The sequence below is a fragment of the Cricetulus griseus genome, chromosome 7, assembly GCF_003668045.3.
Source record: "Cricetulus griseus strain 17A/GY chromosome 7, alternate assembly CriGri-PICRH-1.0, whole genome shotgun sequence".
NCBI classification, from domain to species: Eukaryota; Metazoa; Chordata; class Mammalia; order Rodentia; family Cricetidae; genus Cricetulus; species Cricetulus griseus.
In genome coordinates, this window is record NC_048600.1 from 47,978,055 (window position 1) to 47,995,338 (window position 17,284).

A 17,284-nucleotide genomic window follows, 5' to 3' on the forward strand; every position below is an offset into this window, starting at 1 on the left:
GATTTGGGTTTCTGTTTGCAAATATGTCATCTTCTCTAGCCGGAAACCCTGCTGGACACCCCTGCTGGCCACTCCTGGGTGCTTAGCCACAGTTAGTCTTAGTTAAAGATTCCAGAAGAGGCCAGACAGCTCATGAGTGGCAGAGTACGCCTCAATGGCTAGAGTCTTGAGTTGAGAATGGGAACTCAGTGCCAAGAGCCTTACCTGGCCTCCGGAATCAGGTCTCTACCTCAAATCCCGTCTTTATTACCGTAAGACCATGGAACAAAGCACTTTATGCCTGCATGCCTGTGTTCTCAGTTGGGTTTGTAATGGCAGCTCTCAGGATGCTTTGGGGATTAGGTGGGATTACACATGGAGTTGTAGCTCAATATCACAGAGAGTTGGTTCCAGGACCCTAAGGTTATAGAGCCCTACAAATACTCATTTTTTCAATAAAATGGTGGATCTGCATATAATCTTTGTGCCTCTATGTACTTTAAATAATGTCAGACTTCCTATAATGTGCCTGCTGTATAAATAGTTGTTAGACCTCATTGCTTTGGGAGAATGGAAATGGGAAAGAGCATTTCCTGAAGATTTGTGTCCACAGTTGGTCAAACCCATAGATTCAGAAAGCAGATATAGAAGACTGGCTATATTGATTGCTTCAGCAGTTAAGTGCTCAATCAACACCATCAGTGATTGGCTGTTCTGAGAGGTCACCTGATGGGAGCTAAGTGCACCGTGAGCACAGGTACAGGCTTCCTATCCTATGGTCCTAGCGTTCCCCTGGCCAGCTGGGTGAGGCATCTTAGCCAGGGAAAAAAAACTGGCAATCCTTCCTTCCTGCCGAGCCCTTCCTCCGCTGGCTCTTTTGTACTTTTTACAGTGAACCCAAACAGTTCAGCGGTGGCAGTGGGTGGGGCAGGGTGGAGGGGTCGGTAAATGACGGGCTGTTATTTTTGAGGCTCTGCCCCTTCTGTGTGAAGAATCATTCCAGATTGGAGTGTTCTGAAGGCGTCAGGAGGTGGCTGACCACAGCCTTAACGCTCTTCTTTTCATCTTGCTTGGCCCCTGTCACATCTTTATTGGGTTTATAGACTCTTTTCCCCCCTTTTCTTCTAAAAATCACTGTTTATTTGTAGAGTCACTAGTTTAAAACTTGTGCAATATCTTAAAGGCCATTTTTGCCTTAGTCTGCTCCAAAAGGCAGGGACCAGGTTTCTTACATAATGCAGCCCGAGGCTTTGGAAACGGATTCCCAGCAAGCATTTAGCAGGGCAGTCATTATATAATGGGACAGAACAGCGCCTGTCATTCATTTGACTTGTCATTCAAAGTGGAGCGATAAGGCCACAGAAGACTGTGCTGATAAAGCAACTTATTACTTCATCTCATTTTTGCCTGGGTCTACTGAGGACCCCGAGGGCGCACAACTGAATCTGTTTTTGCCCAGTGCAATGAAATAACCAGGCCAATTCAATCATCATCTGGGTCGTCTCTTGCAGACAACTGGCTTTGTTTTTCTCTTTCTGCTGCATTGGCCAATGGAATTGCATTTATTGGTCTATCATTTCGGCATTGGGTAATGATACTTACAGTCAAGTTATTACCCAATTTGGTGGGGGGAACATCTGTCAGGCATGTTGTTCCACATGAGCTGGTTCAGGGTCCTATGGAGACACTCTGCTATAGTTAAAATGAGAACTATAGACACGGTGAGCATGGTGACAGTGCTCTGTACACATCAGTGTCACACCTGTAGCCTGACACTTAGTGACCTCTTGTTTTTGCAAGGTTCAGGGATTCACTGTCGTGTTTGCCTGGATCGAGGGAGTTTCTGGGGTGTAAAACTTCCAGTTTCAGGCATTGGGTCCAGCTTGAACACAAGTGGTGGTGAGGAACAGCCACTATGAAGTAAGAATATGATAAAAGGGAGGCTGCATAGGGCCCAGATCATGAGAGGCCTCAGCTACTGTGTTAGTCAGGCATCTTTGTCTACTTTTGTTACTAAGAATACCCGGAATTGGGAAGTTTTTAAAACAAAAAGCTTTATCTTGGTAGATAGCTTTGGATGCTGGAAAGTCCAAGGTCTGATGGGGTCATATGGTCACACGCAAGCAAGGACTTCTAGATGCTTCAGCTCATAGTAGAGGGGGGCAGGGCGAGTGGTGCATGTGGGGGTGGGGTGGACTGCAAGGAGGACTTACTCTATAGCAGTCAGTCCTTTCTAAGGACCTAGTCACCTCTCAGAGGTTCTACTCATAATGAAATCTCATTGTGAGTCTTAGCCGAGATGAGCTATATCCAAACTGTAGCATCTGGACCCCTTGGATATAAAAGGCCACCAATTGCAGAGTGGCAAACGTGGATGTACAAAGAGTGAAACAGGCCCAGGAGTTGAGGGCAGATGCTCCAAGCCAAGACCTGAACTGCTTGCTCTCCCACTGTCTCCAAGTCCTTGTTCCAGTTTTTCCTGCCAAGAGTGATCAATGGGCCAGAAGCATGGTCAGAGGCCAGGACCCACTTCCGCTCCAACTCACAGCACTTGGGATGCACAAGCAGAAGGATTTCCACAAGTTCAAGGCCAACTTGGCTGTAAGATCCAGGCTAGTTCTTGAAGTTCATGGGTTTCCCTATCTGCAGGTTTGATAAAATATGGATTGAAAGTAAAGTTGAGCCTTTAAGGATACAACTGAACTACCTGTGGACAGAATTCTCTTCCTTGCCACTATGCCCTGAACAATGCATAAGATCTAGTATTTTATAATGCTGTCTTTACAGTGGGCATAAAACAGCACATCATTTACATTGCATTGCATTGTGTGAGATATTAGACAGGAAGTGGAAGTGACTGACAATATCATGAGCATGTGCACTGGCTGTGGGGATCTGAAGTCAACCCTCTGTGGACCCTGAGGGGCCTCGGTATTTCCCGACACTTTGTGAATTCACCCACTGTTGAAATCAGCATAGCATGGACACACAGGGAACCAAGAGAATGTGAATTGCCAGCACTTCTAGCTAAGGCCACAACAGGGTTGGAGGCAGGGGATGAGTCACTTTCCTGTTTCCACTCTCACTCTGTAGTTGTGAGTCTTTTTCAAGGCTTGCTGCTCACATCATTATTTAAAATATTAGCCCACCAAAAGGCCAGTGAGAAGGTTCCGTGGGTAAAGGCATTTGCTCCCAAGCCTGATGACTTGAATTCTAGCCCCAAGGCCCACACAGTGGAAGGAGAGAACCAACTCCTGTAAACTTTCTCTGGTTGTGTACTGTGGCATATGCACACACATGCATGCACACAGAGAAATAAGTAATAAGCACAGTAATATGTCACCCAAGCCCAATACTGAGGTGCCATCTAGTGATCCTAAGTGCAGGAAGGTGGGGCTGTAGCTTATTGAGAAAACACGTCACCAGAAGAGCTTCCTGTAGGCCTGAGCTGTGGTGCAGTGAGCCATGGAGAGCTCACTGTAACCATTAGAAAGAACAACTGTTAAGTTATGAAATGTATACTCATGTATATACTTTATGTGGACATTTAAAACGGTATATGTACATGTATACTCATACATGTACTGTATGTGGACATTTAAAACAGGAACAGACATATATGGTTACACATTGCACAATTCTGTTGAGAAAATGTCACCACAGCATTACTCTCGGTGTTAAGTAGGACTGTGGGAGCTGGAGAGATGGCTCAGCAGTTGAGAGCACTGCTTGCTCTTCTAAAGATCCTGAGTTCAATTTCCGGCAACCACATGGTGGCTCACAAGCATCTGTAATGAGATTTGATACTGAACACTACACATAATAAATAAAGAAGTAGGACTGTGGAGGAGGGAACCATGGTCCATACATATCATGCAATATAATTCAGCCAAAAAAACCCCATTGAGATCCTGTCATTTGTGGTGACATAGATGGAATGAGAAGACGTGATGCTAAGTCAGCCAGGCACAGTGAGGCAGACCTGCTTTCACTCATATGCACAGTCAGACAAGCTTGACCTTCTACAGCTGAAAGTGGAAGTGTGTTTATCAGATGCTGAGGACTGATGGGAGGGGCGGGGAGGTTGATCAGTGAGTACTCAGTTATGGGTAGGCAGGAGAGAGCAGCTCTGGTGTACTGTGACTAAGAGCACATGGGCTGGCAAAATGGCTCAGCAGTTAACAGTGCTTGTCATGCAAGCCTGACGACCCGAGTTCAATCCCCAGATGCCATTGTAGAAGGAGAGAACCAATTCCTGAAAATTATCCTTAGACCTGTGTGTGTGTGTGTGTGTGTGTGAGCGTGCGTGTGCGTGTGAAAGAGCTCAGGCACACTGGCACATGCACATACAAACACAATAAGAAATTTGAAAAGGCAGATGTTTAGGGCTATGGCTGTGGCTCCACGGTGGACTTGCGTGTGCCATGCCCAGGCTTTATCACCAGTACCACTGCAAGAAAAATGTGAGGAGACAGATCCATTTAACACAACTTAAATATCACACAGTGCACACACATGCTGAAATATGACCCAGTACTCCAGCGATATACACAATTTTTATGCTTCAAAGTACAAAACGATTTTAAAAACAAAAGAGAATGTGACCAGAGACAGCAGAAGTTTGTTTGCAGGTGACTCCGAGGAGAGGGAGGGAGGGAGTGACTTTGCTTGTTGTGAAAGTCCTTCTCACTACTGGGTGAGGCTTGGTGGGAGGGGCCAAGACTGAAGACAAGAAGAAACTTCAGAAGGGGGTTCTAGAATCCTGGAGGGAGATAATGAGACCCATGCTAAGAATGACCCCAAAGTGGAGGAAACAGAAATAGGGTGTGTGTGACAGACCACTACGGTCATCTCTCTGTATGTGGGGGGACTGGCTGCAGGCCAGCTGTGGACACAAAGTCACAGGAGCTTAGGCCCTGAGCACAGTCCTCCAGGTATCCTACCCTGTACATCACTTAGGAGTCCTGACATTGTGTCATTGCAGAACTGAGGCAATGGCAAACCCACATATGTTCAATATGCCTGTCACTTCTTTCTGAGTATTTTCATTTTATAATTGGCTGATCTGCACATGGAGAACCAGGGGTAGAGGGCTGAGGGTAACAGTTAAATTAGATGAGAATGTGGGAGTTGATGCAGACAGCAGAGCAGGGCCCCAAACAACGCAGAGTGTCTTGAACGTCTACATTTTTGTTTTTATTAAATAAATGTCTCATTTCTGCACCATGTGTTTCCTTCCATGCAAAGTGGTGGGGACGCTTGGACCCCAGAGGCAGGCTGAGCAGCTGTACAGGACTGGTGGCTGGGGACAGTGCACAGTCTGCCCCAGCCTCTGTAAATGCAGGCGGAACCAGCTGTGTTTTTCCTACCCCCTTACATCATCACCATCATAAAAAGCCACGGGAGGGGGGAGGGGGGTTGTGCTGAAGATCTCAGCTGTGATGAGGGAGACAAAGGGGTCCAGGAATTCAGTGCAGAGTATGCAGTGACTACTGGGGCCTCAGGGGCTGGGAGGCAGGTGGGTTACTGACCACCATCTTTCTCTCACTGTCCGGGTCAGTCACCTCCTTGCTTTAGGGAGACTCTGTTTAAAGCCTGCCCTTTGAACACCATTGGCAAGCTTGCAGCAAGGTGCTGCAGCGGGCATGCAACCCTAGGCCTTCTTCCTCCCCACTCTCCTCCTGCAAACCTCTGCCCTGAGCTTTGCTGTTCTTGTCTTCTGGGGATGTGGGGGGACCCAGAGTGCCTCACCTGAGCATGTCTTGGCTTACTCTCTAGAGAGCTCCCTGACTGAAGCCAGTCCTACTCCACTTACATGGGCCTCTGTCTGTATGGTTTCCCTCTATCATTGGGCAAAACTTATTTCCATAGTTTTGGAGACATGCTCATCTGCAAAACCCATTGAACATGGCCCCAGGCCACGTGCTTATTTAGAAACACATGCAAATACCCCTTGGAAAGTATCAGGTGTCAATAATATTTTGGGAGTGTCCACCATGTGCCAGGCCCTGTGCTAAGTGGTTTTACTCAGCTGAGTCACACCATTGACCACTTTATCTGAGGGCTTCCACTGAGAGCAGAGGGATCCAAGTGCTTGTTGTCAGACCCACTGCTCATGAGGGCTGGGTCAAGATATGAGCACGGGGGGCTGATTCAGAGCTGTGCTCCTTGCTTGATTATGAGTTACACACAACCACTGATGAACATTCTCTAGGATCTGCCATCTTACCACTGTGCACCGAGGGCCAGAAGATGGGGGGACCAAGGAATAAGAAGAAAATCTGATGACTCAGACCAAGAAGGATGCCCTGCCTCTCAACACGTTTTCCGTGTTGTATTATTATGGGTAGACATATCGTCTCATCCGAGTCATACATGACTCTCCTTACTGTAAATATTTCAAGCATCAAGACCAGGAAACATTACCTTCCTCTCTCCCCACTCTTCTATCCCTAGAGATGGCTTCTGTCCCTTCTCCCAGCCTGCCTACGTGGTTTCTTTTTGATATGTGTGTTTGTGAATATGTCTCTGCTACTTCCTTTTTATACAGAACTCTCACACCTGTGTTGTTGTACAACTTAACTTTTTGTCAACACATGTACCTTACAGTCTTTTTACCTGAGTCCCTGTGGGTCTCGCTGGTTCCTATGAATGGTCACGTAGTAGTCTGTCCTTGGGGGTCTCTCTCATTCCTGTGATTGGTCTCATAGTATTCTGGATTATGGATTTGCCATGATTTATTTAACCCATGTGACCTGGCACTTTCTCAACAACACAGATGGTTGGAAAAAGTTAATTACCCATGGTTACCAAATGCTAATAAAATAAACTGAGGAAGGCTGTCAAAGGCAGAATACTAATTAGACTATGAGAAAAAGAAAAACTCATGTCTCTGGCTTTAACCTCCACATCACCCGCTGCAGTATCTGTTCCACTTGAGAGGGTTGGTCCCTTGTTGCATCTGCCTTTTATAATATTAGCATTTCCATCCAGGCTATGAAAGACTCAGTGCCCCAAAACCCAGCATCTCTCCACTGCCCTGAGAGGGAGGACCAGCTGCAGATTGCCTGAGTTCTTGGACCCTCCTGGCACCAGGACAAGAGCTGGTTAAACTTTGTCGTGTGAGAGGTGCCAGAAAGCAACTCAAATTCCACACAGTCATCTCACTCAGTTTTACTCAGTAAAACCCAAACACCCATTTTTGTTGAGACGCTGGCGAGCCCTGGGACCCACGAAGGGCCTGCGCGCCTCTGCACATGTCTGAAATATGTCAGGCAGGTGTTTCCAAAGAGACCTTCTGCTCCAGGGAAATATATCCTGATGTAATCTGACTAATTTGGCTTTTGCCTGACTTTCAAGAGAACTGGCTGTTTGTCATGCTTGTCATGGAAACAGTTCCCGGCCACTTCAGATGGGGCTTTGTAATGTGAGCTGGTAAAACCTCGCAGGTGCCGTTACCCTGTTTTCATTTCACCTCTCACATTCTGTTTACTTTAATGTGTTTCTTGGGAGGAAGAAAAAAAAAGAAGAGGCAGGGATGGGCTTAACAGGTCATTTTTATCTTATTATTATTATTTTTAAAGGAGATGGGTTTCTATTAAGAAAACTAGCATTTAGCACGGGGTTGCAGGGATCCTGTTGGTGGGGTGGCAGGAAAGAGGTCCCTGGAGGACATGTTCCTTAGAGCAGCACCCCCAGACACATGCTCAGGAGCCACATACCTACCTGCAGCCTTGGCAGAGGCATCAGTTGCAGATCGGCCACCAGTGTTTTCCTTGCTAATTCTTGGCTACTGAACAGGGGTTACCCAAAGCTCCCTTTCCCCCTCAAAGTTAGGCAGCTCTGAAAAATCATAAAATTATGAATTCGACTTTGTTTTCCATCAAAGGAGAGGAAATGGTTGCCGAGATGCTGAGGTCATGTAAGGGGTGGAAGGGCTGAGCCATGCACTCCCATGTGTCACAGAGCACCCAGGGCCAACTCAGGAATGTGAAGGGGAAGGGGGAGGAGGAGGGAAAGGGAGGGTGTCAGGGTAGGGGTGAGGATAAGTGAGGACCATTGGGGATGGGAAGGTGACTGCAGCAGTGTGAGGACTAGTGGGGGATTTCCCTGAGAACGGAGAGGTTCAGATTGCTCATCAGGCGAAGGTGCTTGCAGAGTTAGCTTGCAGACCTGAGTTCAATCTCCTGTACTCAGGTAAAGGTGGAAGGGGAAACATCACCCAAATTTGCCCTCTGACATGTGTGCATTCAGAAACACACATAGTAATTAATACTAACAGCAATAATAATAGTACCTTTTTTAAGTTACAAAGAGAGAGGAGGGAAATGAAATGTGGGGCCTGGTTGTAACTCGAGGATTGCTTCTTGCAGGTTGAGGCATCAGTGTAGGTTACCATCAACAGTGTCGAATATGTGATGTGTCTGTCACAGTGGGCTTGTCTGTGTCCTGGAAACTGGTTCAGTTAAACCCAGGTCCCAGTTTCCTGTCCTTTGTGGGGAATCCCTTGTCCTGGTCTCAACAGGTCCTCGGTGTCTGTTTCTATGCCTCCTCTCTACCCTAGTGTTCTCATGAGCTGACCTGGATCTGCTTGATCTCTGTCTGTGAGGGAAACTTGGCACCTTCGCCAGTTCCCACAAGAAAGTCTGTCCCCAATATGTCATGACTTTAGGGACATTATTGATGATTGGTGAGTTCATAGGAAGCAGCTGCATTCCAGACTGAAGTGCCTTCCACAATCTGGTCTCTCAGGATCTTTTCTCTCTCAGAGAAATCAAAGGTTCTCTCCTCCTCTTCTGAGAGCCCCATCCTGACATGTCCTGGTGTCTGTGGGTCTATTCCTGCAGCTTGTACCTTTGCCTTACCAAGGTGTAAGAGTAAGATGTTTAACTCATCTGCAAATGGCTCCACGGAACATTTCAAACAGTGCTGCACAGGTCTAGATTCACGTGTGATCACGGTCAGTAGACAGCTGTCCAGGGAGCGGGATGGACTTGCCTATGGTCACTATGAGGTAGGAGACCAAAGGCCCTGATTCCTGTCCTGGCACATTCAGCTCCAGGTAGCCTGCTTCCCATTTCTCTGTGGCATAGCATAGTCTGTACTGGGTGAGAGAGAGAGAGAGAGAGAGAGAGAGAGAGAGAGAGAGAGAGAGAGAGAGAGAGAACAGCCAACAGCTTAAAGCATCTAAGGCTGGCTTATTGGATGAAGTCATCAGGAAAGGTAAGAGAATGCCTGAAACTGACCAGGCAGGCATGCAACCGTCACACTGAGAAGGACTCACTACAGTTTCATCTCAAACACTGATAATATCTACCATGAGCATCCATGATGTGCGCATGCTGTTTCATTGTACTTACTAAGAGAATTGTGATATGATCCAGCTATATGTGTGGCCCTTAAGGGAAGAGATTGATGAGTTAATTCTGGGCACACCTGTGCATTGTCCAGGTTAGGAGCTAGACACCTGCACAGTATACTAGCACACCATTATATGAATGAATGGAATATTATCAATATGCTCTGAGAAGTTTTGAATGGCCTCTAATGCTTCAGTGCTAAGAGAAAGGTTGCTTTGGTAATTTTGACTGTCAATTTTGCTCCATATATACAGTTGTCCCTCAGTATCCAAGAGGGGTTAGCTTCAGGACCCCTGTGGATAACAGAATACAAGGGCTTAGGCGGTGTATAGTACATAGACATGTGCACACCCACACTGAGACACATCTGCACACATGCATGCACCCACACAGGAACACACAAAGGTACACACATGCATAACCACACACAGGTGTATTCACACATACGAACACAGGTGCACAGACATGTGGGATTTGCATATATCCTACTCAATTTTCTTTGTACTTTAAGTTTCTAAATTATTTATGTATAATACCTAACAATGTAAATGTTGGGCAATAGTTTTTAAGTGTGTTTATTAATTCTTGGAGAATTTTGTACAATGTATTTTGATCATATTCACTCCTCATTCTTGCCCTAATTCCTCCAAGGTCCACCCTCCAGGTCCCCTGTCCCCCCCTCCCCCAGGATTTTGCTATAAAGCATGTGCAGGTATAATAGAAACTAAGTTCTATGAGGAATGTTTTCTATAAAGGACATAAGCAAGTGTGAGGAACAGGCACCGAGCTCCGAGTCAGAGGGAGGGAGGAGGATTCATTTGGGGACAATAGCTCACAGCTGCCTCTTAGTTCCCTGGGCAGGTGGGCTCTGATAAGATGTCTGCTATTCTGTGAGCTGTCCAGGGTCTAGCCAGGGCTCAGGGCAGGGAGCCAGTTTTGTCTGCCTTCCCACTGGGGGAGCTCATGAGGCCACTGACCACGTTGATTCCAGTCTCCAAAATATTTCTACTGTCCATTGTAGCCCCCACTCACCCTGGTGGTCACCAGAGCTATTCGGTGATGTGCACATAGGAGCCAGCAAAGCTCCTGAGCTGAATTCCTAGCAGTTGACTGGTCCTTTCTTCCTACACCTGCTTCTCGAGCGCCTCTGTCCCTTGCAACCAAGAAATGATTGAGGCCACCCTAGTTTCCAGGTAGACCTTGGAGTCAAGGCGGAAAGGATGTGCAAGCTCAGGGGCCAGCACAGACCTATGGGAAAATATCTGAAAGATAGATTCACTGGCTCTCTCATGACTTTAATGACCAAGGTGGGAGGAGAGAAGTAACAATGAGTGACATTTATACAGTGTTGCAGCTTACATTGCTCTTGCATGCATATTACCTCATTTGCTCCCGGAAGGAGCTCAGGGTGGGGTCCAAGCAGGAGGCAAGAGTTTGCCTGTCTGAGTTTGTATTCTGGCCCTGCCACTTACTGTGTGACCCTGGAATCTTTCTGCTTCTGTATTCCAGTTTCCTTAGGTGTGCCGTGAAGGTATGGATCGTGGCTATCCTGTAGCCCTGTGATGATAAAATGAGCTAATGCCTATAAAAACACTCAGAATAGTGCCAGGAGCATAGTAAACACTAAGTAAAAGTTGGCTTTTATTACTTCATCCTCTCAATGGGCCCAGGAGATGTGTAGACATACCCAATTTTATAGGCAATCAGAATAGAGAACAGATGATGGTGTGACCTGTCTGAGGTCACCCAGAAAACAAGTAGGAATGAGAGGCAGGGCTAGGACCAGGCCTGCCTGAGCCCAAAGCCCTGCCCTCGTAGCTCTTCACACCAACTCCTCTGGTGTACATTTGGCTTAGGCTCACGAGCAAGAGACGCACATTCTACTGCAGTGACCCAAGCACTGGCATGTTAAAAAGGATTATTTGTCCAGATGATCTCAGATGTGAGCGAGGTCAGCATAGCTGGGAAAGCTCTTTTATCCTGTCTGAGTGGGACGGAAATGAGGGCGATGGACCAGGATAGCTCTGCATCATCTGTTAGTTTAGACCATGTTCTGACTGCGAGCGACTTACATACATCTCCCTGGTCCAGGCCAATCATTTGCCATGGCCACTTGGTGCTGTCAAGAGACACTGTGAACATGAGGTGCGTGAAGGGGCTGTGTTTAAACTTTTCTGGTATAAGCAGGAGGATTATTGTATGACGACAATCACAAGTGGTGGCACGGAGGCAGAGCAGTACAGTAGTTAAGTTCACACATAGCACGTCACTGTGCTTCTGTGTTTTCCTATGACCTGTGTCACCGCAAGTGTGAGTAGTACACTGAACCATAGCCCGATGATGGCTTCAGTGTCACTTAGGAATAGTGCACAAAACATCATTATGTAGCAAATATGGCTTCTTAACTCTCATTTCTTCATCTTTGGCGACAGTGACCCAATTTCTCTCTGACTCCATCCCCGGCTTGAGGAACAGCACATGGTACAGGTCTGGCTAATCAGAGAGCAGGGGCATTTGTGTGAGAGGGCCACAGGCCACAGCCACTGAAGAAGAGGTATTCCCCTTTTTCTGAGGAGATTTGGGGCTCTTGAAGCATTCTTGCTGTTGTTCAAGAAAGTCTCAGGTGGCAGGAACAACCTGTCTGGGAATGGGGCTGGCCTGGAGGCAAGCAGTCCCTGGTCCTTTGCTGGCTTGGCTTTTTCTATGATTCTGCCTAGTACTAGGCCCTGGAAAGTGTCGAGCTCTGGGTGTGCAGACATTATGCCCTCTCAATAGGCCAATAGTTACTTAAAGGAGGAACTGAGGTCTGGAGTGAGTTGGCTAGACCGCACAGGTGACTCCCAGCCCTTTGTGGGACGGACACAGTCTCTCTGATCAGAAGGCTGGCGTCTGAAGGGAGTGCCTGCCTTCTGCCTTTCCCTGCCTTCAGGCAGGGAAGTGTTTGCTCACAGAAATGTCACAACAGAAGGGGTTCTGGTGCCTTGGGGAGGCGTCTTTGACTCTATCCCTCATCACCCTCAATTGTCCTCCTGACAGCCGGATTGGAACCAAATTGGATTTAATGCATTTCACAATTTTGTTGAACAAATTTGTGGATTAAGGGAACAAATTAAATCCACATTTTTATTTGGCATCATCAAAAATGTGACATGTAGACTAGAAATGGACATTTCCAGTCTTGGAACAGTCACAGTGAATCCCAAACCCTTCCTTCCCAGAATTTTATTTGCAGGGTGATTTTCCCTGAGATTCTTGGGAAACCTGGTTCCAAATCTTACATGAGAGCTGGGACATGGTCCTCAGGTCAAGCCTGGAACCCAGCATCCCTCTCTGAGATACAGAAGCTTTCTACCCTACCCTGCATTCAGTTCTACTTTTCTCACCGTTTCCCATGGGTTGTAAGCTGGTTTATGTGCCACTTCCTGTAGTTGAACTAACAGATATGGCATGCTCGAGTCAATCCCAGTGCCCTATCCTCTCTCTGAACTCTGAGTTGAGCCAATAAATATTTATATAGCTCATTGGTAATTAATTAGGCGACTTTGGCACTCTATCCAATGGCTTGTAAATCAATGTAGATATTTCATTTTCCCTACCTCTGTTTCTTGGCTTCTCCAGAGCAAGGCAAGCTATTAGTGGGCAGGGAACATGATTTCCAGTTGGCTGCATGTGTGCACTACATGTAGTAGCATGCAATGAATATTTATGCCCTTATAAATTTAATTGACGTACGATTACTCAACACTAAAATGCAAATTTGTAAGAGAGAAAAGAGCTTATCTTGGCCAGGCTGAATGGAAAGGAGAACCTGGAGAATGCCAGCTTCCATAAGGGCTCCGATGTCAAGCAGGCTTGAAATGCACCTCTCACTTACAGGTGGGAGCTGCTAACAATGATGTGACCACTCCTACCTCAGTTTCCACCCCATGAACCGGAAATATCAGTAGCACTTGACGAGATCCCCACCATAGCACCATGGTACAGGAAACAGCCTCTGAATGCTAACCACCCCTGCCTGATGGCCTTTGGCAGTATACACACCCATGCTCAGCTGGACAGAACCAAAACAGAATTCATCCAGGACAGTGGTTCTCAACCTGTGGGCCATAAACCCCTTTACGGGTTAAACAACCCTTTCAAAAGGGTCGCCTAAGATCATAAAAAACACATATATTTACACTATGATTTATAACAGAAGCAAAATTACACTTATGATGTAGCAAGAAAATAATTTTCCGGTTGGGGGAGTCACTACAACATGAGGAACTTTATTAAAGGGTTACAGTGTTAGGAAGGTTGAGAACCACTGTTCTAGAGTATCAGAGTCTTGTTCTTTTCAAAGATTTACTAATGTGTCTATATGTGAATATGTACACCATGCATATGAAGTTGTCCATGGAGGCCAGAAGAGGGCATTGAATCCTTTGGAACTGGAGTCACAGGTATTTGTGAACCACCTGGTGTGGTACAGAGAACTGCTCTGCAAGAACAGCAAATGTGCTTAACAGCTGAGCCATCTCTCCAGCCTCAGATTCAAGTTTTTTTTTGTTTTTGTTTTTGTTTTTGGTTTTGGTTTTGGTTTTTTGAGACAGGGTTTCTCTGTGTAGCTTTGGAGCCTATCCTGGCACTCACTCTGGAAACTAGGCTGGCCTCGAACTCACAGAGATCTGCCTGCCTCTGCCGCCCGAGTGCTGATATTAAAGACATGTGCCACCAACACCTCAGACTCATGTTCTTAAAGAGTGAACTATCTGAGGGACTGCAGTTTTCCTCATTATCTAAGTCAAAGGAATTTTTTTTAAAAAGTAGCAGATCCCAAAGAAGAAAACTCCAGACTATCTGGTGTTAGCTAACTAGAAGAGTTAGGTGGATGATAGAAAGGGTTGCCTAAAGTATCTATTAAGTGAAGAGGGGGGAGACTCCATCAGTTGAAACTAATTAAAAGGTTTTAATTATATGTGATGCTGACCTCATGTTCCAGATCTCCAAAACAAAGAAAAGAATGTAGGTAACTGGGGAGTCTTGACATTTTCCCCATTGACCGATTTCAACCCAACAAGACCAAGCACATCTCTTCCATTGCTCCACTGTGCTGAGGTCAGGAACTCAAATCATGGCTCAGTTTATGAGCAGAAGAAAGCAAGTCCCGAGGCCTGGGGAGTAGCTCACTGCACCCAGCTCCCTTTACTGCTTCTTAGAGCATCCTACTATTATTCTCTCACACAGTCCGGCCAGGTCACTATTTATTGCACAGCATCCATTCAATTCTTCACTTTCTTCCCTGGAAATTGTGGCTGCTTGCTCCATAGTTTTCTTGCTTGTTACCCCCTGAAATTACTTTGTCTTTTATTTCTCATTAGCCTGTGATCTTGTTCCTCCATGTGTGATTGACACACATGGCCTAATAAACAATTAAAAAAATAAATGTATGATGTGAATGTGACACTCCTAAATCCTTCCCATCTCTCACTCATCCAATTTCCTTCTTCCTTCCTTCCTTCCTTCCTTCCTTCCTTCCTTCCTTCCTTCCAAAACAAACAGGCCAATAAATAAACAAACCATAATAAAGCAGCACAAGCAAGCAAACAGAAAAAAAGAGGAAAGACCCGAACAAAACAGTATCAATTATGTAAATTATTCTATTATTAATAAAAACTTGGGAGTCAGATATGGGGTTAAAAATCTGATTGATCAAAGAAGTGACAGGAAAGTGACCTTGGAACCATCCATCACCTCTTGCTGTTCAAAATCTTTCCATCTCTTCTTCCACAGAGTTCCCTGATCTGTGAGGGGAGGGTTTAAGACATCCCATTTAGGATTGAGTGTTCCAAGGTCTCTCTCTCTCTGCTCTTTGCCTAGTTGTAGATCGTTGTATTAGTTCCCATTTCCTACAGCAGGAGGCTTCTCTGATTGTTACTGGGTGCCTTTGAGGCAGGTCACCCATTCACTCAGATGACATTGGTGTGTGAGCACCTTCTACCTCACTCTCAGCAACTGTCAGCTGTTGTGCTCCTAGATGGCCTTACAACATCTAGGCTCTGCCCTGCTCTAAGTTACTCCAGATCTTACCAAATAGTGTTTCTCTGACTGCTTTGTCTTAGATGACTCCATTTTTCAAGTAGCTTCTAACTCCATTTTGAGGATGGAAGATGACTCTGCAGTGGTGTCCTGGATAGTTTTATGTCAGTATGACATGAACTAAAGTCATTTGAGAGGAGGGAGCATTAATTAAGAAAATTCCTCCATGAGATCAGGCTGTAGGCAAGCCTGTAGGACATTTCCTTAATTAGTGATTGATGGGGGAGGACCCAGCCCAAGGCGGGTGGTACCATCTCTGAACTGGTGGTCCTGGGTTCTATAAAAAAGCAAGATGACCAAGCCATAGGGAGCAAGCTAGAAGGTAACACACCTCCATGTCCTCTGCATCAGCTCTTGGCCCCAGGTTCCTGCCCTGTTTGGGTTCCTGTCCTTACTTCCTGTGATGATGAGCAGTGCTGTGGAAGTGGAAGCCAAATAAACCCTTCCTACCCCAGTTTGCTTTTTGGTCATGGTGTTTCATAACAGAATTGAAACCTTAACAAAGCCAAGTTAGTATCAGGAGTGGGTTATCACTGTGAAAGACCTGACCATATTGTTTTGGGGAGAATTATGGAAGGGTTTTGGAACTTGTGTAAGAAGTATTCACTGCTCGGTGAACTGTTCTTTAGGAGCTTGGAAGATAAGAATATTGAGAGCAATGCAGAAGATGGAGGCCTGGCTTGTGACGTTTCAGAGGGATATTGACTCTATTGTGGCAATTTGTTATTTTGAATTAAGATTCTGTAGTTCTGGTTAGCTGGGGCTGAAGAATCCACTCTGATGAACAAAATACCAGAACTACTAAAGTGAAACCTTTGCTTTGCTGGGATACTTGATGCTTGTTGACTGGAGCTGGGAAATTAATGATTAAGAAGAGACCAGCATCACGGAGGTGAAATCTTCTGGGAAGTGTTTCCTGAGAGTCAACACACAGAAGCTGTGTTCCAGAGGCAGTCATGGTTGTACTTTGTGTTGACAACAGGACTTGGTAATATATAAGCATCACCCAGATTGTAATGGTTTTGAAGGCATGAAGGGGTCATGGAGAACAGCTGAGGTTTGGCACTGTGAGAGTCCAGGAGATGCCATTGATGAAGGTACAGCCTCAGTGGCAGTTGAAGGCCTAGGATTGAAGGGGTCATGCAGAGAGGTTGAGGCTTGGCACCATGAAGAGAGCCTATGAGAGGCTGTTGGTGAAAGTGCAGCCCACTTGCTGCAGAAGCCCCCAGTGTTTTGGATATCCCGTACCATGGGATGCCCACCAAGAACAGCAGCAGCAGTGGAGTGGAGCTTGTCAGAGCCTTTGAAGACAAGCTGTGTGTGCTGCAGAAGGTGGAGCCAAAGTGACTCAAGCTCCTTGGAGGAGCCCAGAAGATCCTGAGTGAATCCCAGATAATTGGATGTTGACTTATTTATGCGGTTGGAGTTTGGTTTGGTTTTGTTCAGATTGTGACTGTGCCCTGATTCTTCCCTCTTGAAGTGAGAAGGTTTTTATTTTAATTTTGATTTTTATAGGAGTCCACAGCTGAAAACTTTGAATTTTTAAGAGATTTTGAACTTTAAAAGAGATTGAATTTGTGAAGGCTGTGGGACTTTCATAGTTTGAGATCTTGGGGATGAAGGAGAAAGGAAAGGTTGTGGCTTAAAGGTGATGTGTTTGTGTGTCAAGTTGACAAGGGGTCACTTGTACTGGATAGCTTTATGTCAAGTTGAAACAAGCTAAAGTCATCTGAGAGGAGGGACCCTCATTAAGAAAATATCTCTATCTGATCAGGCAGTCGACAAATTTGTAGGGCAGTGGTTCTCAATGTTCCTAATGCTGTGACCCTTTAATACAGTTCCTCACTTTGTGGTGAACCCTGACCATG